This window comes from Anomaloglossus baeobatrachus, chromosome 3 (genome assembly GCF_048569485.1).
Source record: "Anomaloglossus baeobatrachus isolate aAnoBae1 chromosome 3, aAnoBae1.hap1, whole genome shotgun sequence".
Lineage (NCBI taxonomy): Eukaryota > Metazoa > Chordata > Amphibia > Anura > Aromobatidae > Anomaloglossus > Anomaloglossus baeobatrachus.
In genome coordinates, this window is record NC_134355.1 from 214462606 (window position 1) to 214487329 (window position 24724).

At 49.0% G+C, this 24724-nt stretch overlaps 1 protein-coding gene across 3 annotated transcripts in view; it reads right to left on the bottom strand.

Moving 5' to 3' along the window:
- CCSAP (centriole, cilia and spindle associated protein) overlaps positions 1 to 24724 on the bottom strand; it is a 157582-nt gene that overhangs the window by 118619 nt on the left and 14239 nt on the right. For all 3 annotated transcript variants that reach the window (XM_075339716.1, XM_075339714.1, XM_075339715.1), the window contains one exon: positions 3734 to 3805. The gene's annotated coding sequence lies outside the window, so the exon portion shown is untranslated. The remainder of the gene's footprint in view (positions 1 to 3733; positions 3806 to 24724) is intronic.

The window sequence follows — 24724 nt, forward strand, 5'->3', positions numbered from 1 at the left end:
GTTGGATGTTATATTGTCTTTTTGTCCACAAGTGTATTTTTGATATTGATTGTCATTTTCTGTACAACTGTCAGATAATAGTCCAGTGTGACGAAGGCCGGAGGCCGAAACGTCAATTGTTTTTTGGACCAAACACATATACGTTTAAAGACACTGGGAACCTGATCAATAAAAAGAAATTTGCATACTAAATCACCGCATCTTGCCTTTTCTTGGGAGTTGTAGTGTGCCGGGGTAGTCTTATTTCAGTCCATAGCCTCTTTACAGAAAGCAAACGTTATCATTCCTGTGCCCCTGGAACAGCGCGGCAAAGGTTTCTATTCAAACCTTTTTGTCGTTCCCAAAAAAGATGGCTCTGTCCGCCCTATCTTGGACCTCAAACGGCTGAACAAATTCGTACAGATTCGAACTTTCCTAATGGAATCATTTTTTTGGGAGTTGTAGTGTGCCGGGGTTGTCTTTCCTCTATGTATACTTTTTAGCCTTGAGCACCTACTTATCAGTGACGCAGAGCTTCTCCCCCACTATGGCCTGAAATAAGGCCTGGCTTTGCGTTTTGGACTTTGGAAGACGAGAACGCAGAAACCTGCTGGCCGGCAGGGATTGGAAATCGATCTTGTAACCTGAGGCGACGATTTCTCAAACCCAAGCATCGTGAGTGTGGTCTAGCCAGATATCCCGAAAAAGCAGAAGCCGCCCTCCCACAGGAGTCGGATCTGCGGGATACCTGGTGTCATGCTGAGGGGGCCTGTACAGAGCGGGGGCCTGTACAGAGCGAGGTCCTTTGGGTTTAAGTTGCTTGGAGTGGGAACGCCAAGAAGAGCCCCTTGAGGGACCGGATCCTCGATCTGAGTGTTGGGACGGTCCTTGGGACGCTCATAGCTCTTGCCACCCATGTCATGGCAAACAGGGGGCGCAGAGACAAGCCCGAAGCCTGGAAAATAGATTTGACCGCAGCCTCAACTGCGCGGTCGGACGAGTCCTTGAGAGACGCGTTGTCTGAAACAGACATAACCGTGTGTTTAGCCAGTCTGGATACTGGCAGATCCACAACGGGGGGTACCGACCAGGGCTTAACCATTTCCGGAGGAAAGGGATAAGCGAATGAAGAGGAGGATTTTTTATTAAACCTCCTATCAGGGTGATCCCACCGTTTAGATATGATTTGATGAAAAATCGGATCCTGGGCAAAGGACTTAGGAGGCTTCTTGGCTCGCTTGATTGCCGACTGAGAAGTCGGGTCCGATGGCTGATCAGAAATCGACAGAGAGTGATTGACAGCCGCTATTAAAGTGTCTTCCATATGCCTAGACTCAGAAGGGACATCTGAATCAGAGTCAGAGTCTCGGGAATCGTGACTACTAAAGGTCACGGAGCCTAAGTCAGACTGACCATCGTGTGAGTCAGACGAGGCGGAGCGGTCGCAATGGCGCCTTTTGGAGACAGCCTTTTTACGTACTGGGGATGATACACCAGACGAAGGCGGGCTCCTCTGAGGGAGCTGAGCCGGGGGGAGGCTGCGGGAGCCTGTGGAAGGCTGGGATATCTGAGCGGCCAGGTCATCTAACCTTTTAGACATCAGAAGAGCCCATGCAGGGATAGCCTCATCAGACGGGGGTGCTGCCTGAATGGTGGCCGGGGCCAAACCCACAAATTGCACAACCCCCTGGTCCGGCAACGCCTGTTGTGACACTGTAGTAGGGGCATCGCAGCCCCGGCAGAGTGGATAGCTTCGACCATCAGGTCCATAGAGGATGCCTGGGAAGCTTTATCACCCTTGCAGTTTTTACGCATGTCAGCAACAAACGTAGAATTAGTACTGTGAGCCTCTAGCAGTATTACACTACTGTGGGTGAGGAGCTACTAGCAGTATTAGAAAGGGACTGCTATACAGAGCTGGTATATACCAATAGTAAAGTGGCATACACTGCCAAACAGTCGGTATATACCTGCAGACACAGTCAGTATATACCGCTAAAAGCTGATATACACCGCCAGCCAGCAGGCACACACCGCTAGAAAGACAGCGATATACCGCTGAACAGAGCGGTATATAGTGCTGCAGAGTTGCAGAGCCAAGGAGGCGATCTCACCCGTGTCTGCTCCCCACATGTAATGGCGTCCAGCGTTCTCTGGCAGCATGGAGGGGAGAGACGGCCCACTAGAGGGAGCGGCTTCTGGAGCAGTGGAGGGGGCGTTGCTAAGAATGCAGGCCGAAACCGGGAGCTAAATTTATGATGCTTCCCTGGGAACACGGCCTGCATCGCCCCACCGGCGCCTCCTCAGGCGGCGGTTGGATGCAGGGGACGGATACACGTCGTCTCCCTACCTGCTCTTGCTCCGTCTGCAGACGCGTCGGTCCTGGGATGCGGCGATCTCAGGGACGCATCTTCGGCTCAAGGCTAGCAGGTGCTCGGCTCTGCTTAGCCCTCTGGAGCTACCTTTGTGAGTTGCTTCCAGGGAGCCTGGAGGGGTACGCTGACCCGACCACTTGGGCGCGAGGGAAGACTGGCGGCTTTTGCACGCCAGGTTTCCTCTGCCCGTAAGCGGGGGGAACGAGGGTGAGCACACCCTGGTATTGCCCCATAGTCAAAATTAGAATAAAATCACAAAGAAAAAGAAATAAATAAACAAAAAACATGAGCTGGCCTGGGGCTCAGGCCAGACGTGTCAGCCTCCCTGCTGACACTAAAAAGAACTGAGCTAGTTCCCGCCTAGCTGGAGTTATATGCTGTGGGAGGAGGAGCTAACTCTTTTTTAAACCTAGTGTCAAGCCTCCCCTGGAGACAACATACAACCCACTGTCTGTGTCCCCCAATGAAAAGGCGAGAAAGGAAGTAGCAAACACAGTAAGGCCCGTTTCACACGTCAGTGAAAAACACAGACGTTTTTCACTGGCGTGTAAAACACGCACATGTCCCTGCGTGTGCCGTGATTCACGGGACACGTGGGTTGTCTAAGTGCAATCCGGGCTCCGTTCTCCGTGGCCCGTGATTGCACTTAGAAATCAACTCACCTGTGCCCGCTCCCGCTCTCCGTGGTGCTGAATCCTCCCGCGGTGCAGCATCCGGCCGGCGCTGACCCCTGCAGCAGCTGCTTCCGGGTCGGCTGTGTCGTGCATCATTAAGATGCGCGACAGTAATCAGCCGGCTTAGAAGCAGCAGGCTGCACGGGCTGCAGAGAGCGCGGCTGAAGCCGGGTGAGTTAAAATGTTTATTATTTTAAATGCACGTTTTTTTCTGGCACGTGTTTCACGGACTACACCACTGCGTGGTCCGTGGGACATCAGTGATGCCAGAAAAAAATGGACATGTCTCCGTGCAGCAATCACGCACACGCGGTTACGCCGCACGGAGACACGTGCAGTGAAAAATCACTGATGTGTGAGCAGACCCATTCATTATAATGGGTCTGCGTATGTCAATGATTCTGGTACGTTTAAAAAAAAGCACAAACGTACCAGAATCACTGACGTGTGAAAGAGGCCTTAGAGAGAGGTAGGTGTTACCTTCTGGTTATTTCTGGAACATTTCTGGTTTTTTTCTGTGCACTTATTAAGGCACGCAGAGACCTGGTGAACTACATTTATACATATACCAGTGCACAAAAACCGCAGCAGGTGACCCAAAGGGGAGGAGGTAGATCAAACACAGAGACATAGGATAAAGTAACACACAGGATTGAAAACAAAATGTAACTAATTACACAGCAGGAAGAGAGCAGATAAGCATACCAAAATGAAGACAGCCTAATGCAGAGCCAGGAGGATGAGAATCAGTGCAGGAAATTCAATGGAAATTCATACCTGTGAGTGAGACAGATGGATGATCAGAATCAGATGAATCGTGACATTGTAGAAGTAATAACATAGAATTACATTTCTGGTATATTTCTGTGCACTTTTGAGGCTTGTATCAATTAATACATTTAAATCTTGCAAGAATCTCTTTTTCCCATTACCTTATTGGCTTGAACTGATTTGTTGTGATATATACTGTAGAGATAAATATCTAAATACATCTATATCTATACAGTGGAACCATGGTTGACGAGAACAATCCGTTCTGGGAGTGTGCTTGTTAACCAAGTTACTCGTTCAGCAGAGCAAGATTTCCCATAGGAAATCATTGCAATGCAGACAATTTGTTCCACAACTTGCTAAATGTCCCATCCTGGTCCCCTATTGTGCCATTCCACTCACGTGCAAACACACACAAACACACACATACTTATATGTATTATGCTCATCTTACCTTCCGTTCCATCGCCGGCGTCCTGGAACTTGCAGTTCGCCGTTACAGGCTGCGTATCAGGTAACCATCGCGACGAGGGAGGTACTTCCACTGCCAGAGTGCTGACGTCAAAGGCAGGAGACGCTTGCCTCTGATTGGCCAGCGCGCTGCCTTTGAGTAGCGGCTGACAGCGGAAGTTCCTCCCTCGTCGTCATGGTTGCTGATACACAGCCTGTAGAGGCGAACTACAAGAACCATGAGGCCGGCGATGTAGCGGAAGGTAAAGTGAGCATAATATGTGTACCTTCCGTTCCATCGACGGCCTCATGGTTCTTGTAGTTCGCCGCTACAGGATGTATCGGGTAACCATTGCGACCCGATATACATCCTGTACCGGCAAACTACAAGAACCATGAGGCCGGCAATGGAATGGAACCTTTGAAAAGACAGACACTACGGAACAAAGACCGAACAAAAACTGGAGTAAAGGGGGTGTTACATGCAGCGATATTGCCCCCGTCGTTAGGAGCCATCACACAGACTTACCTGCCTGGCGACATCGCTGTTGCCGGCCTTAGAAAGGAGGCGGTTCATGCGGCGTCACTAAGCGGCCACCCAATAGGAGCGGAGGGGCGGAGATGAGCGGGACGTAACATCTCGCCCACCTCCTTCCTTCCGCATTGCCGGCGGCCGCAGGTAAGCTGCAGTTCGTCGTTCCCGAGGTGTCATACGTAGCGATGTGTGCTGCCTCGGGAACGACGAACAACCTGCGTGCTCAACAATCAACGATTTTTTAAAAAGGAACGACGTGTCAACGATGGACGATTTGGTATTTTCCATCGTTAACGGTCGTTTGTGCGTCACACGCAACGACGTCGCTAACGATGCCGGATTTGCGCCACGGAATCCGTGACCCCGGCGATATATCGTTAGATACGTCGCTGCGTATGATGGGGCCTTAACTCTGCTGCTTCATTATAGTTAATAGATCCATATGGGGTTTTCACCTGAATCATGTATTTCGGAGATATAGATGGAAATCCTGATATACAAGTGCAGATCAATAACTTAGAAAATCCTCAAAAAGCTCATTTATTTCACTAATTCAATACAAAAAGGGAGTCATTACACACAGAGTGATCTATTTCAAGTGTTTATTTCTGTTAATCTTGAGGATTATGGCTTACAGTCAATGAAAACCCAAAAGTCATTATCTTAGAAAATTAGAATATTATATAAGACTTAGGGCCGCTTTACACGCTGCGACATCGCTAGCATTTGCCGGCGATGTCGAGCACAATAGCACCCGCCCCCGTCGTACGGCCAATCTGTGGTGATCGCTGCCGTAGCGAACATTATCGCTACGGCAGCGTCACACGCATATACCTTGTCAGCGACATCGCTGTGACTGCCGAACAATCCCTCCCTCAAGGGGGAGGTGCGTTCGGCGTCACCGCGACGTCACTAAGCGGCCGGCCAATAGAAGCGGAGGGGCGGAGATGAGCGGAACGTAACATCCCGCCCACCTCCTTCCTTCCTCATTGCCGGCGGCCGCAAGTAAGGTGAGGTTCCTCGTTCCTGCAGTGTCACACATAGCGATGTGTGCTGCCGCAGGAACGACAAACATCGTACCTGCAGCTGCAACGATAATTGGGAATGGACCCCCATGTCACCGATTAGCGATTTTGAACGTTTTTGCAACAATTCAAAATCGCTCATAGGTGTCACACGCAACGACATCACTAACGTGGCTGGATGTGCGTCACAAATTCCGTGACCCCAACGACATCGCTTTAGCGATGTCGTAGCGTGTAAAGCGGCCCTAACTGAAAAAATGTTAACTAAATGTTAACTAAATGTTGGCGCCTACTGAAAAGTCTGTACAGTAAATGCACTCAATACTTGGTTGAGGCTCCTTTTGCACAAATTATTGGCTCAATGCAGGGTGGCATGGAGGCGATCAGCCTGTGGCACTGCTGAGATGTTATGAAAGCCCAGGTTGCTTTTATAGGAGCCTTCAGCTCGTCTGCATTGTTGGATCTGTGTCTCTCATCTTCTTCTTCACAATACCCTAAAGATTCTCTATGGGGTTTAGGTCAGGCAAGTTTGCTGGCCAATCATGCACAGTGATACTGTGGTTATTAAACCAGGTATTGGTACTTTTGTCAGTGTGGACAGGTGCCAAGTCCTGCTGGAAAATGAAATTTCCATCTCCAAAACGCTTGTCGACAGTGGGAAGCATGAAGTGCTTTAAAATTTCCTGGTAGATGGCTGCACTGACTTTGGTCTTGATTCGTTATGGGCGATCCCGAACTGTAAGTTCGGGGTCCATACCGAACACATAGTGTTCGTGCACAAGGTCCCAAACACGAGTTTTCCTGGGATATCCGTGTTACAGTTCGGGTCCAGAGGCTGTAAAAAACCATATTATAAAAAAAAATTATGATTCTACTTACAGGTCCCACGACGCGTCCTGCAGACCCGCTATTTCCCGGTCACTTCTGCTTCCGGGTCTGATCATTAACTTCCGGAGGTATTCACTGCCCTGCTCATCAATCGGCAGTCTTCGGCTTTTTTCGGCTGTGTTTGCGGTGACATCAGGGTTCACCCAAGTCCGTGGCTAAGCGGTGTACTCGAATGATCGTTGACTATCACTGTCAGGGTACGGCTCCACTTGCATACAGGTTCCGATGCAAGAGCATTGGAAGTGATATGCTAATGACCCTCTGCTGAGGTATTTTTGATTCTCAGTACAGATAAAGCGGACGGCAAGAGGCTGCCACCCCCATCTGCCTGGCTTTACCTTGGCTGGCAATCAAAATACAGGGAAACCCATTAACCCCTTAACGACCGCAGGCAGTAATCTTACGACCTAGCGGTCATAGCGTTACTGCCCGTGGTCTGGTGCAAGCAGCTTGCAGCAATCGGCGCACATATCGGCTGATTTTTACAGCTGACATGTGTGCCTGCTAGGCACTAGCGGATTAGTTATCTGCCCGTGCCTTTTTACCCCTTAAATGCTGCTGTCAATATGTGACAGCGTGATTACAATGGCGACAACGGTAAACATATACTCACGCCCAATACCGGAAGTCATGTGACGTGATCACATGACTTACGGTGGTTGCCATGGTAGCACAGAGTCATGTGATGACTCCTGTAGCTGACATGACTCACTTCCTGTCCCACACAGCCTAGAGCTAGGTGAGACACAAAATGAGAATATCTGGTGTTCACAGGTGTGTAGCTGTGATCAGAAAATATGGCAGAGCGATCAGACAGCTGATCCATATAGTCCCTTAGGGGACCTAGTAAAATCAAAAAAAGTTTTTAAAAAATAAAAAAAATATAAAAAAAACTAAAAGTTCAAATTACCTTCCTTTCGCCCCATTGAAAATTAAAGGGTTAAAAAAATATACACACATTTGGTATCGCCGCGTTCAGAAATACCTGATCTATCAAAATATAAGATTAATTAATCTGATCGGTAAACGGCGTAGTGGTAAAAAAATTCCAAACAACAAAATGACGTTTTTTGTTCGCCACAAATTTTGTGGTAAATTCAATAACAGGCGATTAAAACGTAGCATCTGCGCAAAAGTGGCACCGTTAAAAATGGCAGCCTGAGACAAAAAATAAGCCATCATAGAGCCATAGATTCCGAAAAATGAGAACGCTACGGGTCACGGAATATGGCGTAAAACGTACGCCACTTTTTTCGGACAAACTTCTGATTTTTTTTAAACCCTTGGATAAAAGTAAACTTATTCATGTTTGGTGTCTACGAACTTGCACCGACCTCAGGCATCACACCCAGGCATCAGTTTTACCATGAAAAAAAAAACAGAGAAAAGGGAGTAATATAAGGTGCAAAATTACTACAAAAGTTTATTAAGTTAAACAATCACAAAAAGACACGGAAAATCAAGGCCAATGATAAAAGGTTAAAACCACATGGAATAGGGAACATCTTGAGGACCATGAGTACAATATGGTCTCAAAATCATTAGTCCTATATATGGGACTGCAAAAGTAATCGAGAGCCCCATGGAAAGGTGGATGAAAATTCCCAGCATGAATAAGTCATAATGTGGTTAAAGAGGAATTAGTCAGTACTACAAAAATTCATAACTAAACTGGGTGCAGCATCGACAAATTTACATGTGGAACATGATTGCAATCAGTCTTAGGCCTAAGCCACACGGCGAGAAAAACAGTGCGAGTGGAGTGCGATAAAACATTGCATTCCCCTCGGACCAATTCTAGCCTGTGTGTCAGCACACATGAGCAATTATTTTCTCAGCCCTAATCGGACTGAGAAAACAATCGCAGCATGCTGCGATTGTAATGTGAGACTCTTTCTCTCGCACCCATTCAAGTGAATGGGGCGAGAGAAAAATCGCACTGCACTCGCGGTACACTGCGAGTGCAGGGCGAGAATGACAATAGCCGGCTACGCAGGAGAGAGGGAGAGAAATCCCTCCCTCCCCTCCTCAGCACCGGCCCGCCCCTCGCAGCTGAGGTCTGCTCGCACGAACGGACCTCAGTTGCAAGGACACACGCATGACACTCGGCTCTGCTGTACTGCCAGCACGAGCCGAGTGTCATGCAAGTGGATCGCAGTAGTCCCCGTGTGGCCCCGGCCTTATATAAATACCATGGGGGAAATATAGTCACCATAAAATATATTACAGACATCAAACAAGGGAGTTCCCCAAGGAAAATGCTCCCACCCGACCTGCCCCTAAGCCATCCAACGTACGTTTCGCTAAACAATAGATCACAGTGGCTCCAGGTTCATCAGGGAAGAGGTGTTTTTCTCCCCTTATCTGATCCAATAAACTTGTTTTTTGCCTTACAAAGAACTTTGATCGTATTTTCTTCTACCTTGTTTTCTCTCTCATGTCATAAATGATTGTCCTTATTTATGGTCCATAGAATATCCACATGTTTATTGTTATAAGTATATTTTCAATATAATATATATTTGAGATTAGTCTTGTGGTTTAATCGATTGCCATCTACCTTTTTATGTGTCATATAGTGAACACAGTGAATAAAATATCTCAAAAACAATAGTGCTATCGCACTTTTTTGCCATTTTTCCCGCATTTGGAATTTTTTGCCGTTTTCCTGTACACTATATGGTAAAACTCATGGTTTCATTTAAAACTACAGCTCATTCCGCAAAAAATGAGCTCTCACATGACAATATTGACTGAAAAATAAAAAAGTTACGTCTCTCGGAAAAAGAATGGCGAAAAAAAAACGAAAAGCGCAAAATCGGCCAGTCGTGAAGGGGTTAATTTTTTTAATTATTAAAAAAAATGTGTGAGCTCCTGCCGTATTTTGATCATTAGTCAGGTAAAACCAGGCAGCTGGGGCTGGGATTCTCAGCGTGGTAAGACCCAAGCGTTCTGGGCTCCCCATGCTAAAAACCGCAGCTCACTGCCATCCCTGAAAATGGCGCATTGTTTCTTAGCGCCATTTCCAGGCGCTTTACCCGGCTTATCCAGCAGCCCTGATGGCAGTGGCATGCTGGGAAATAAAGGGGTTAATACCAGCTTTGTATTCTTAGCTGGTACTAAGCCTGAAATTCCTGGTGTCATGCCAAATTAGACATGGCCACCATGAATTTCTAGTAAACAGTAAAAAAAACCCAAACACATAGAATTTTTTTTTAATTAGAAATAAAACAAAAAAAACATTTAGAGACGCTATCTTTATTATAAAAAAAAATCCTTAGTCCCACGTAGTCCACAGGGAGAGCAATGTCAGCTCTGCTTCATCGCTCTGTACAGACAAGCGTCTCTACAGAGCGAGAAGCAGGCTGACAGTGACAGTCAAAGTTCAATCAAGTCCATGGCTAAACCATGGACTCAGGTGAACCCTGAGGTCACCACGAACATGGTCGAAAAAAAGCCGAAGACTGCCAAGTGATGAGCAGTGCAGTGAATACCATTGGAAGTTAATGATCGGACCCAGAAGCAGAAGCGGCCGGGAGACAGCGGCTGAGCAGGTCTGCAGGACGCGTTGCGGAACCTGTAAGTATAATGACAATGTTTATTATTAACTATATTCTATATTTTACAGCCCCCTCCCCCGCCCCATAACTGTAAAGTCCAAGCTCAGGGTTCGGATGCAAGTTTGTTTTATCTCCGGCCCCGAACTCAAGCTTTACAAATAGTCGGGCGAGGCTCCCGATCCCGAACATTGGGGGGTTCGCCCATCACTAGTCTTAATACAACACAGTTGAACTACACCAGTAGATGACATGGCTCCACAAACCATCACTGATTGTGTAAAATAAACACTAGATCTCAAACAGCTTGGATTGTGTGCCTCTCCACTCTTCCTCCAGACACACAAGATTTCCAAATGAAAGGATCTGAAAATAACACCTTGGACCACTGAGCAACAGTCCAGTTCTTCTTCTCCTCGACCCAGGTAAGACGTTTCTAGCGCTGTCTATTGGTCATGAGTGGCTTGATGGCCAGGCCCAGGGATCCACGCTCCTTACCAACATCCACCTGAACATAAGATACCTGAGTTGCTGTGGACAAGCATTGTGTGTACCATACATCGCTCCACTGGGAGAGACAGCAACCAGGATTATCTTTGTCTATCGCAGCACTGTTGAGCCTGCATGTACTAGTGCTGAAGGGGAACCCTACAGTGACCTGAAGGTCAGCTGACTGACAGCGTACCATATGCTAGCAAGGTCCCGGACTCTATCTGTGTGATTAAATTGGAATCCTTTCCTGTTATACACACTTCCATAGGTGAAGGTAACAAACCTATGGGGAAACTAATATAGACCCATTGAGGCCTGTTGTGTGGATAACCAGTGAGAAATAATTTCCATTATCATTATACTATTATGGACTGAGGCGGCACAATCTCTGTGAGGGTGTATTTTTCTGACCGATTAAAATATTGGATATACTGGACTTATTTCTGCCAAGCTAAGTGTGGACCCATCCATTTTCTGATTTGAATTAATGAATAAACTTTTCAAGGATCTAGTTAAGACGCACATGATGAGCCCTGAGACTACTATTATCAGAAAGGGCGAAACGCGTTGAGAGATTCTTGGATAGTAAAATCTCATGTTCACCTCTATTTAGCTACTATCTGCTACTGAGCACACAGACTGATTAATATATACGGCTAACCTTAGGCCCCTTATCCCTGTCAGCCCCGGGTGATGATACAGACAAATTAGTTACCCTGGACTGTGCACTTCCTTTATTTTCTCTCGGTGGTTTTACCGCTTTGGGTTAATACACTCACTTGAGTCAGTGCACTTATCCTAGAACTAGGGAGGGACTGCCTAGGGCCTAGCCACTGTGGAACGGGGGCGTCACTATAACTAAAACGCCGACCCCCGTATATTAGGAAGGGAAAGATCAGGGCCTTGGCCCCTCTATTCTTTCTCTTCTCTGTTATTGTTTTTAGTGTTTGACTATATGTACAGTACAGACCAAAGGTTTGGACACACCTTCTCATCTCTAGAACAACTGTTAAGAGGAGATTTTGTGCAGCAGGCCTTCATGGTAAAGAAAACCACTGCTAAGAAACCACTGCTAAGGACAGGCAACAAGCAGAAGAGACTTGTTTGGGCTAAAAAACACAAGGAATGGACATTAGACCAGTGGAAATCTGTGCTTTGGTCTGATGAGTCCAAATTTAAGATCTTTGGATCCAACCACCGTGTCTTTGTAGAAAAGGTATACAGATGGACTCTACATGGCTGATTCCCACCGTGAAGCATGGAGGAGGAGGTGTGATGGTGTGGGGGTGCTTCGCTGGTGACACTGTTGGGGATTTATTCAAAATTGAAGGCATACAGAACCAGCATGCCTACCACAGCATCTTGCAGCGGTATGCTATTCCATCCGGTTTGCGTTTACTTGGACCATCATTTATTTTTCAATAGGACAATGACCCCAAACACACCTCCAGGCTGTGTAAGGGCTATTTGACTAAGAAGGAGAGTGATGAGGTGCTATGCCAGATGACCTGGTCTCCACAGTCACCAGACCTGAACTCAATCGAGATAGTTTGGGGTGAGCTGGACCGCAGAGTGAAGGCAAAAGGGCCAACAAGTGGTAAGCATCTCTGGGAACTCCTTCAAGACTGTTGGAAAACCATTTCCGGTGACTACCTCTTGAAGCTCATCAAGAGAATGCCAAGAGTGTGCAAAGTAGTAATGAAAGCAAAAGGTGGCTACTTTGAAGAACCTAGAATATAAGACATATTTTCAGTTGTTTCACACTTTTTTAAGTATGTCATTCCACATGTTTTAATTCATAGTTTTGATGCCTTCAATGTGAACCTACAATTTTCAGAATCCTGAAAATAAAGAAAACTCTTTGAAGGAGATGTGTCCAAACTTTTGGTCTGTACTGTATGTTTGTAATTTTTAATATCTAATAAAAATTATATTATTTTATACAAAAGTAGAAAAGATTCTGGTTTTGATGCAATATATCTACTTTGAACATCCTTTATTGGTATTCTTCTTCATAAGTGGCTTGACACAAGGAATGCGACACTTGTAGCTCATGTCCTGGATATGTCTGCGTGTGATGGCTCTTGAAGCACTGACTTCAGCAGCAGTCTACTCCTTGTGAATCTCCCCCAAATTATTGAATGGCCTTTTCTTACCAATCCTATGAAGGCTGCGGTTATCCCAGTTGCTTGTGTACTGTCACGCTCTCCGGCTCCCCTGCCACGCTCCCCGGCTCCCCTGCCTCGCTCCCCGGCTCCTCTGCCAGGCGTCCCCCGCTCCACAGCCTCCATGCCCCATCACCTGCGGTCCCCAGGCAGCCCGGTCCCCGCTCCCGGCGCCCGTCGGCAACTCTGCTCCAGCCCGGCTCTCCTGCCTCCTGTTCACCGCTCCCTGCTCTGGCTTCTGGCACCCGGGCCTCGCGCATGCGCATTAGGGCGCGCGCGCGGTTATTGACCCTCTCTTAAAGGGCCAGTGTCCTCAAACAGGATATTGAAGAATCAGGTACAGGGTATATAGGGAGATCCTTTCCAAGTGGGCGGGGCCTGTTCTTCGTGTTTTGCTAAGCTAGGAGTCAGGTTTCCTTGTGTCTTGTGGTATACTTACCTATCTCTCTCCTAGAGCCGCTCCTGCCTCGCCAACCGGTCCTGACGATACCCGAACCCTGAACGGTGACGGTCTGCCATCCCGTCAGTTCATACCATCTCCGATCCCTGTGGTGACCCGTCTTCTCGCTCCGTCGGTTCCGGACTCTGCCTGACGTCATCTCGGCCTCCGAACCTGAGCTCCGTCACCCGGACTACCTTCAGCGACTCCGTGGTCCCAGGGACTTCTACTCTCCACACCTCTGAACGGACTGTCCTGCTACCCGTAGTGCTCCGGCTACCGGGCACCTTGCCTTCGGTGAGGTGTTCAGCCCAGTGGATCCACCTCCTGGGTCTGCCCGTCCACCTGGCCCTAACAGTAAGAACAGGCCATGGATCTCGCCGAAGCACTAGCGACCCAGCTGGGCACCTTGCAGCAGGAACTCGTACGACAGCGCGAGACCCAGTCCCGCATGCTGGCCTTCATGTCCTCGGTGGATACCCGCCTGCACACGCTGCAAGCATCTGCCACGTCCCTGGCATCTCAGGTTACTACTGCACAGTCCACGGCCACGGTTCCCGTGGCGGCTACCTCGGAAGCTTCTAAACTCCGCTTGGCCTCTCCACCCCGATATGCCGGAGATCCCAAGACCTGCAGAGGATTCTTAAACCAGTGCTCCCTCCATTTCAAGCTGCTTCCGCACCTGTTTGCCTCCGACCAAGCCAAGGTGGCGTTTGTGATGTCCCATCTAGAGGGGGAGGCACTGGCCTGGATGAACCCCTTGTGGGAGAAGGAGGACCCTGTGACCACTAACATCCAGGACTTCCTGCAGGCGTTTAGAACCACCTTTGACGAACCCGGAGGTGCCGCCGCATCCGCCTCATCACTCCTCAGGCTACGTCAGGGGACCATGACGGTGGGGCAGTATGCCATCCGCTTCCACACTTTGGCCTCAGAATTGGGGTGGAACAATGAAGCCCTCACCGCCGCCTTCTGGGAAGGACTCTCCAGCCGTATTAAGGACGAGCTGGCAGGCCGCGATGTTCCTTCCACCCTGGATGCCCTGATCGCACTAGCCACCCGCGTGGACCTCAGATTCCAGGAACGATCCAAAGAGGTGTCCCGTGAGAGACGTCCAATACGGAATTCCTCTCCTCTGCAGAAGCCCGCCGTCCTTCAGTCAGCATCGTCTGGTGTCTCTGTCCACGAGCCCATGCAGATCGACCGTTTGCGGCAGTCCGAACAACGCCGAGCAGAACGGCTCGCCAAGGGCCTCTGCTTTTACTGCGGAGAGGGCACACACCTGCTACGTTCCTGTCCAGAGAGGCCGGGAAACTCCAAAGCCTAGGGTTGGTAGGAGAGGCCACCCTAGGTGCTGGGACTCTCTCAGACCCGGTTACGTGGACTGTTCAAGTAACAACGGGAGAGACGCGGTTCACGGCCGAGACGTACCTCGATTCCGGGGCAGCAGGCAATTTCATCCAGCAGGCCACGGTGGACAAGTACCAGGTGCCTGTTACTCCACTCGACAAACCCCTCGTGATTGCCTCTGTGGATGGGAGACCCCTCTCTGACACCATCTCGTGGATCACCAAGCCGGTGGAAATACGTATCGGTGCCCTGCACACCGAGAACATCGCTCTCTACGTCCTCCCACACATGTCTCATCAAATCCTGCTGGGACTCCCCTGGTTACGGACACACGAACCGTCAGTCAGCTGGTGTACTGGCAGGGTGGATTGATTTAAATCACGCCGATTTAAATCATGATTTAAATCACGATTTAAATCAAAAGATTTTTTTCTATTTAAATCGGATCGATTTAAATCATGATTTTAATCATGATTTAAATCACTGATTTAAATCAAAAGTTTTTTTTTTAATATAAATCACGATTAAAATGAGAAGTGAGAGCAGTGTGCATGTGCGCCCATAGTTACACGGACGAAACTAGGGGCAACGATCTAACGCCAGGGTGAGGGGGGGACCCCAAAGTAAGTAAAAATCTTTTTTGTTTTACTATATGGCAATAGGTAGGTGTTTAAAAGCAGCATGTCTTAATTGTATAAACTATTAATAGCCTCCACATTTTGTTCATACTGCCCCTTTAATTCCACACTTCTAGCTTGGTTTCAGTTTTGGTTTAGTTTCTTTTTCCCTGCATTCAGTTGACATGCCCAAACTTGTTGGATAGTCAGCAGTACTTGGCTCAGGCTGTAGTAACATCAGCAGTGCTTGGCTCAGGCTGTAGTAACAATCAAACTTCATAAGTGATCTGTGTGAGCCATGGCAGCAAGTCGTAAGAGAGACCCTATTTGGGTTCATTTTGTTGAGATGCCAGCAGCAGATCTTGGAAAGAAAGGTGCAAGAGCAAAGTGCAAATACTGTCAAAAGGATATCCAAGGACTTGTTTGCCGTTTGAAATCACATTATGAAAACTGCAACCAGAAGGGAAATGAAGATGTTGATACAACTAATGTCAATGAACCCCCACAGCTTCTTATGCACCAGGAGCCTAGTACTAGTGGTAAGCAGGGCCGGATTAAGGTTGGTGGGGGCCCCTGGGCAGAAAATCTGGTGGGGGCCCCATAACGTTAACATTTTTAGTCATAACAGTAGAGTGCGAATGTAGCATTTAGATATAAATCCAATGAACATTTATCTTATCCTGTTCTGCCACATTCAGATTTACAGCACTACAATACAGACACAGTCCAGGATCACTCACAGCCGTCACTTATACTCAGAAAGTAAAGTTACTCACATTTTTTTATTGATCCCAATGTTAAGACAGCCAAGGAATAGTAAAAATAAAGAAAGGGAAAGTTCTCACTGGCAGCAATGGTTGCTGAAAATCACAATGTGCTCTCTATTGTATTGTCTCCGGAGTAGTACATAGCAGCTGATGTCTGTACACGGTATGCCATACACTGTATCAGAGGTGGATCTAGGTTTTCCTGTCCATGGAGTAGGAGTTCAGTTTGGCGCCCCCTTCTATACACGGCTTATGCGGTTTGAGTAGTTGTCATGTGACCGCTCATACGCCATTTTCACACGTGCCGATGAGCTGCTCTTCCTAATTCTCTCAATGTTCAGTGAAATACTACAGCCCATAAAGAGAAGCAGGAAGAGAAGCTAATTGTGATTCAAAGTATTAAAATGACCTGCAAGTGGTCATGTGATCACTTCTGGAATTATCAAGCAGAGCTAAATCCTTACATTGAGTATATTACAGGTTGTTTGATTGGGCATGCTACGGGGCTTACTTTTATTATTAAAGGGGTTGTCCAGGTCGACAAGGAAAATTTGTAGTTATCCTATATGACTGCAGACTTCTGAATTCTCACAGCTTGCGGACTGCACACTGTCATGATTTTCCCGTGCCATGAGCAAGTAGTCATGGCACTGCAAGTATGCGATTTGCTTACTTCCGGCCACATTCAAATTAGGACGTCTGCAGCCTCACTCAATAGTTACATGCCCTCAAGCTCTCACTGCTGGCATCGGAGAGTCCTGACAGTGTGCAGTGTGCACACTGAGGATTCAGAAGTCTGCAGTCACATAGAAATTTTCATCACAAACCTGGACAACACCTTTAATGCTACTAAAATAATGTAGAAACCCTTGCGGTCATGTAATTTTACAAATTATGGCTTGCTACGTGTGTACAGGATCAGAATCAGTAAAATGTACATAAATACACTGTGTGCAGAATTATTAGGCAAATGAGTATTTTGCTCCCATGATACTTTTTATACATGTCGTCCTACTCCAAGCTGTATAGGCTGAGAGCCAACTACCAATTAAGTAAATCAGGCGATGTGCATCTCTGTAATGAGGAGGGGTGTGGTGTAATGACATCAACACCCTATATAAGGTGTGTTTAATTATTAGGCAACTTCTTTTTCTTTGGTAAAATTGGTCAGAAGAGAGATGTGACGGGCTCTGAAAAGTCCATATTGTGCGATGTCTTGCAGAGGGATGCAGCAGTCTTGAAATGGCCAAACTTTTGAAGCGTGAACACCGAACAATCAAGCGTTTCATGGCAAATAGCCAACAGGGTCGCAAGAAGCAAAATAGGCGCAAAATAACTCCCTATGAATTGAGAAAAATCAAGCGTGAAGCTGCCAAGATGCCATTTGCCACCAGTTTAGCCATATTTCAGAGCTGCAACGTTACTGGAGTATCAAAGAGCACAAGGTGTGCCATACTCAGGGGCATGGCCATGGTAAGGATGGCTGAAAAACCACCACCTCTGACCAAGAAACAGAAGATAAAACGTCAAGACTGGGCCAAGAAATATCTTAAGACTGATTTTTCAAAGGTTTTATGGACTGATGAAATGAGAGTGACTCTTGATGGGCCATATGGATGGGCCAGAGGCTGGATCAGTAAAGGGCAGAGAGCTCCACTCCGACTCAGACATCAGCAAGGTGGAGGTGGGATACTGGTATGGGCTGGTATCATCAAAGATGAACTTGTGGGACCTTTTCGGGTTGAGGATGGAGTGAAGCTCAACTCCCAGACCTACTGCCAGTTTCTGGAAGACAACTTCTTCACGCAGTGGTACAGGAAGAAGTCGGTATCGTTCAAGAAAAACATTATTTTCATGCGGGACAATGCTCCATCACATGCATCTAACTACTCCACAGCGTGGCTGGTCAGTAAAGGTCTAAAAGATGAAAAAATAATGACATGACCCCCTTGTTCACCTGATCTGAGCCCCATAGAGAACCTGTGGTCCCTCATAAAATGTGAGCTCTACAGGGAGGGAAAACAGTGCACCTCTGGGAGCAGTGTCTGGAGGTAGTGGTGGCTGATGCACACAATGTTGAGCGTAAACAGATCAAGCAATGACAGAATCTATGGATGGTCGGCTGCTGAGTGTCATCATAAAGAAGAAGGGAATTTTGTTTACTTACCGTAAATTCCTTTTCTTCTAGCTCCTATTGGGAGACCCAGACAATTGGGTGTATAGCTTCTGCCTCCGGAGGCCACACAAAGTATTACACTTAAAAGTGTAAACCCCTCCCCTCTGCCTATACACCCCCCCGTGCATCACGGGCTCCTCAGTTTTGGTGCAAAAGCAGGAAGGAGGAAACTTATAAATTGGTCTAAGGTAAATTCAATCCGAAGGATGTTCGGAGAACTGAAACCATGAACCCAGAACAATTCAACATGAACAACATGTGTACACAAAAGAACAACAGCCCGAAGGGAACAGGGGCGGGTGCTGGGTCTCCCAATAGGAGCTAGAAGAAAAGGAATTTACGGTAAGTAAACAAAATTCCCTTCTTCTTTGTCGCTCCATTGGGAGACCCAGACAATTGGGACGTCCAAAAGCAGTCCCTGGGTGGGTAAAAGAATACCTCGGTAATAGAGCCGTAAAACGGCCCCTTCCTACAGGTGGGCAACCGCCGCCTGAAGGACTCGCCTACCTAGGCTGGCATCTGCCGAAGCGTAGGTATGCACCTGATAGTGTTTCGTGAAAGTGTGCAGACTCGACCAGGTAGCCGCCTGACACACCTGCTGAGCCGTAGCCTGGTGCCGCAATGCCCAGGACGCACCCACGGCTCTGGTAGAATGGGCTTTCAGCCCTGAAGGAACCTGAAGCCCAGAAGAACGGTAGGCTTCAAGAATTGGTTCCTTGATCCACCGAGCCAAGGTTGACTTGGAAGCCTGCGACCCTTTACGCTGGCCAGCGACAAGGACAAAGAGCGCATCCGAGCGGCGCAGGGGCGCCGTACGAGAAATGTAGAGTCTAAGTGCTCTCACAAGATCTAACAAGTGCAAATCCTTTTCACATTGGTGAACTGGATGAGGGCAAAAAGAAGGTAAGGAGATATCCTGATTGAGATGAAAAGGGGATACCACCTTAGGGAGAAATTCCGGAACCGGACGCAGAACCACCTTGTCCTGGTGAAACACCAGGAAGGGGGCTTTGCATGACAATGCAGCTAGCTCAGACACTCTCCGAAGTGATGTGACTGCCACTAGGAAGACCACCTTCTGCGAAAGGCGTGAAAGAGAAATATCTCTCATTGGCTCGAAAGGTGGTTTCTGAAGAGCCGTTAGCACCCTGTTCAGATCCCAGGGTTCTAGCGGACGCTTGTAAGGAGGGACTATGTGGCAAACTCCCTGCAGGAACGTGCGGACCTGTGGAAGCCTGGCAAGACGCTTTTGAAAAAACACAGAGAGCGCCGAGACTTGTCCCTTAATAGAGCCGAGAGACAAACCCTTTTCCATTCCGGATTGAAGGAAGGACAGAAAAGTGGGCAAGGCAAATGGCCAGGGAGTAAAACCCTGATCAGAGCACCAGGATAAGAAGATCCTCCACGTCCTGTGGTAGATCTTGGCGGACGTTGGTTTCCTGGGCTGTCTCATAGTGGCAATGACCTCTTGAGAAAACCCTGAAGACGCTAGGATCCAGGACTCAATGGCCACACAGTCAGGTTGAGGGCCGCAGAATTCAGATGGAAAAATGGCCCTTGAGACAGTAAGTCTGGACGGTCTGGTAGTGCCCACGGTTGACCCACCGTGAGATGCCACAGATCCGGGTACCACGGCCAGTCTGGGGCGATGAGGATGGCGCGGCGGCAGTCGGACCTGATCTTGCGTAATACTCTGGGCAGTAGTGCCAGAGGAGGAAATACATAAGGCAGCCGAAACTGCGACCAATCCTGAACTAATGCGTCTGCCGCCAGAGCTCTGTGATCTTGAGACCGTGCCATGAATGCCGGGACCTTGTTGTTGTGCCGGGACGCCATTAGGTCGACGTCCGGCTTCCCCCAGCGGCAACAGATCTCTTGAAACACGTCCGGGTGAAGAGACCATTCCCCTGCGTCCATGCCCTGGCGACTGAGAAAGTCTGCTTCCCAGTTTTCTACGCCCGGGATGTGAACTGCGGAGATGGTGGAGGCTGTGGCTTCCACCCACAGCAGAATCCGCCGAACTTCCTGGAAGGCTTGCCGACTGCGTGTGCCGCCTTGGTGGTTGATGTATGCCACCGCCGTGGCGTTGTCCGACTGAATTCGGATCTGCCTGCCTTCCAGCCACGGCTGGAACGCCTTTAGGGCTAGATACACTGCCCTTATCTCCAGAACATTGATCTGAAGGGAGGACTCTGGCTGAGTCCAGGTACCCTGAGCCCTGTGGTGGAGGAAGACCGCTCCCCACCCTGACAGACTCGCGTCCGTCGTGACCACAGCCCAGGATGGGGGTAGGAATGATTTCCCCTTCGACAAAGAAGTGGGAAGAAGCCACCACTGAAGGGAGGCCTTGGCTGCCCGAGAAAGGGAGACGTTCCTGACGAGGGACGTCGACTTCCTGTCCCATTTGCGGAGAATGTCCCATTGAAGTGGACGCAGATGAAACTGCGCAAATGGAACTGCCTCCATTGCTGCCACCATCTTCCCTAGGAAGTGCATGAGGCGCCTCAAGGGGTGCGACTGGGCTCGAAGGAGAGATTGCACCCCTGTCCGTAGTGAACGCTGTTTGTCCAGCGGAAGTTTCACTATCGCTGAGAAAGTATGAAACTCCATCCCGAGATATGTCAGCGATTGGGTCGGTGTCAATTTTGACTTTGGGAAATTGATGATCCACCCGAATCTCTGGAGAGTCTCCAGAGCAATGTTCAGGCTGTGTTGGCATGCCACCCGAGAGGGGGCCTTGACAAGGAGATCGTCTAAGTAAGGGATCACCGAGTGTCCCTGAGAGTGTAGGACTGCTACCACTGTTGCCATGATCTTGGTGAAGACCGGTGGGGCTGTCGCCAGGCCGAAAGGCAGCGCCACGAACTGAAGGTGTTCGTCCCCGATGGCGAAACGCAGGAAGCGCTGATGCTCTGGTGCAATCGGCATGTGGAGATAAGCATCCCTGATGTCGATTGATGCTAGGAAGTCTCCTTGGGACATCGAGGCGATCACGGAGCGGAGAGATTCCATCCGGAACCGCCTGGTTTTCACGTGTTTGTTGAGCAGTTTGAGGTCCAGAACGGGACGGAAAGATCCGTCCTTTTTTGGCACCACAAACAAGTTGGAGTAAAAACCGTGACCCCATTGCTGAAGGGGAACAGGGATCACCACTCCTTCTGCCTTCAGAGTGCTCACCGCCTGAAGAAGAGCATCAGCTCGCTCGGGGGGCGGAGATGTTCTGAAGAAACGAGTCGGAGGACGAGAGCGGAACTCTATCCTGTAACCATGAGACAGAATGTCTCTCACCCATCGGTCTTGGACATGTGGCAACCAGGCGTCGCAAAAGCGGGAGAGCCTGCCACCGACCGAGGATGCGGTTTGGGGAGGCCGAAAGTCATGAGGAGGCCGCTTTGGGAGCGGTTCCTCCGGCGGTCTTTTTAGGACGTGACTTAGACCGCCATGAATCAGAGTTCCTCTGACCCTTCTGTGGCCTGTTGGACGAGGAGAATTGAGACCTGGCTGAGGGCCGAAAGGACAGAAACCTCGATTGTACCTTCCGTTGTTGAGGTCTGTTTGGTTTGGACTGGGGTAAGGAGGAGTCCTTTCCCTTGGATTGCTTAATGATTTCATCCAATTGCTCGCCAAACAGGCGGTCGCCAGAAAATGGCAAACCGGTTAAGAACTTTTTGGAAGCAGAGTCTGCCTTCCATTCACGTAGCCACATGGCCCTGCGGACTGCCACCGAATTGGCGGATGCTACCGCCGTACGGCTCGCACAGTCCAGGACAGCATTCATGGCGTAGGACGCAAACGCCGATGCCTGAGAGGTTAAGGACACAACCTGCAGAGTAGAGGCACGTGTGACTGCATTAATCTCAGACTGACAAGCTGAGATAGCTTGGAGTGCCCATACGGCTGCGAATGCCGGAGCAAAGGACGCGCCGATAGCTTCATAGATGGATTTCATCAGGAGCTCTATCTGCCTGTCAGTGGCATCCTTGAGTGATGCACCGTCTGCCACTGCAACTATGGATCTAGCCGCCAGTCTAGAGATTGGAGGATCCACCTTGGGACACTGAGCCCAACCCTTGACTACGTCAGGGGGGAAGGGATAACGTGTGTCATTAAGGCGCTTAGTAAAGCGCTTATCTGGAAAAACTCGGTGTTTCTGGACTGTATCTCTGAAGTCGGAGTGATCAAGAAACGCACTCCGTGTACGGTTGGGAAACCTAAAATGGAATTTTTCCTGCTGAGAAGCTGACTCCTCAATCTGAGGAGTTGGAGGAGAAAGATCCAACACCTGATTGATGGACGCTATAAGGTCGTTTACTATGGCGTCCCCTTCAGGTGTATCAAGGTTGAGAGCGGCGTCAGAATCAGAGCCCTGATCTGCCACCTCCGCTTCATCCTCCAGAGAGTCCTCATGCTGAGACCCTGAACACTGTGATGAAGTCGAGGGAAGCTCCCGGCGAGCCCGCTTAGCCGGTCTGGGACTGCGGTCCATGTCAGAGTCCTCACCGTGGGACCTATGAGTCGCCCCAGGAGCACTTTGCTGCGCCGACCGAGGGGGGTCTGAGGGAAAAGGTTCAACAGTGCCCGGGGCCTGTGTTACAGGTCTGGACTGCCAAGCTTCTAGTATCTTAGCAGACCATTTATCCATAGACTCAGAAAGTTTGTCAGCGAATACTGCAAACTCTGTCCCTGTCACCTGGACAGTGGCAGCAGGTGGTTCCACCAGTGGCAGAGGCTCCGGCTGAGTGAGTGTCACAGGGGCCGAGCATTGCACACAATGAGGGTAGGTGGAACCTGCAGGTAGCATAGCCGCACATGAGGTACAGGTTGCAAAGTAAGCCTGTGCCTTGGCACCCTTGCTTTTTGCGGACGACATGCTGTTGTCTCCTCTTAGAGCAATCAGAGAGGGTATATAGCCAAAGCACTAGTGCGGCCGTACAGAGTAAATGTATACAATATAAGCATATAAATATACACTTCGGCACCCAGGGGGGCAAGCACCTAGTAACAGGTGCGGCTTACCGACCGCCCTCAGCGTTTGTGTGACCACCAGATTCCCTGCCTGTGCCTCCCAGAGCTGTGGAGCTCGTCTCTGAAGTTCTCCAGCGTCAGAAGTGCTGATAGGAATGGCTGCCAGCGTTCTGAGAGGAGGAGGGAGCCGTGGGCGTGCCTTAGAAAGTGCGGGAATCTGGTGCCCCACGGTGCTCAGTGAGGGGGGAGGAGGATACGAAGTATGCTCCAGCCCTCAGCGCTGACGTCCAGTGCAGCGTCCCGCCCTTACCCCTGACTGGCAGGCCCGGGGGCGGGAATATGCGGTACTAGGCCGCAAAAGCCGGGGACTAAAGTTATAAGCGCGGCCGGCAAACAAGCGCGGTCAGCGCGGTAGTCCCGGTGCACAAACACAACCAGCAGCTGCTGCAGCGTCCATTAGACAGGCGCTCTATGCGCCGTCCCCAAGGGGACACAGAGTACCTCAGAGGAGCAGGGCCTGTCCCTGACGATACCCGGTCTCCTGTCCAGCAGATTCCCCCAGGGGCTGCGGAGGGAGCACGGTCCCAGTGCCTGGTGACCGATTAGAATCCCACTTCACCCAGAGCCCCTAAGGGATGGGGAAGGAAAACAGCATGTGGCTCCAGCCTTTGTACCCGCAATGGGTACCTCAACCTTAACAGCACCGCCGACCAGAGTGGGGTGAGAAGGGAGCATGCTGGGGGCCCTGTTATGGGCCCTCTTTTCTTCCATCCGATATAGTCAGCAGCTGCTGCTGACTAAATTGTGGAGCTTGCGTGCATGTGTGCCTCCTTCAACACAAAGCATAAAAACTGAGGAGCCCGTGATGCACGGGGGGGTGTATAGGCAGAGGGGAGGGGTTTACACTTTTAAGTGTAATACTTTGTGTGGCCTCCGGAGGCAGAAGCTATACACCCAATTGTCTGGGTCTCCCAATGGAGCGACAAAGAAAGGGCGTGATATTGGGCACTCATTTTTGGGGGTTTTGTTTTTGCATGTCAGAAATGTTTATTTCTAAATTTTGTGCAGTTATATTGGTTTACCTGGTGACAATAAACAAGTGAGATGGGAATAGATTTGGTTTTTATTAAGTTGCCTAATAATTCTGCACAGTAATAGTTACCTGCACAAACAGATGTCCTCCTAAGATAGCCAAATCTAAAAAAACCCACTCCAACTTCCAAAAATATTAAGCTTTGACATTCATGAGTCTTTTGGGTTGATTGAGAACTGTTGATCAATAATAAAAAAAATCCTCTAAAATACAAGTTGCCTAATAATTCTGCACACGGTGTACAGCACCAGAACCAAAAGCAATACCAAAATACATCACTAGCACCCAGTGGCGTAACTAGAGTTTGATGGGCCCCGGTGCAAAGTTCAGATCTGGATTATTATAATTAATTTCTCATAGTTCTCTATATATTATACTACACCACATAGTCCTCCATATATAATAT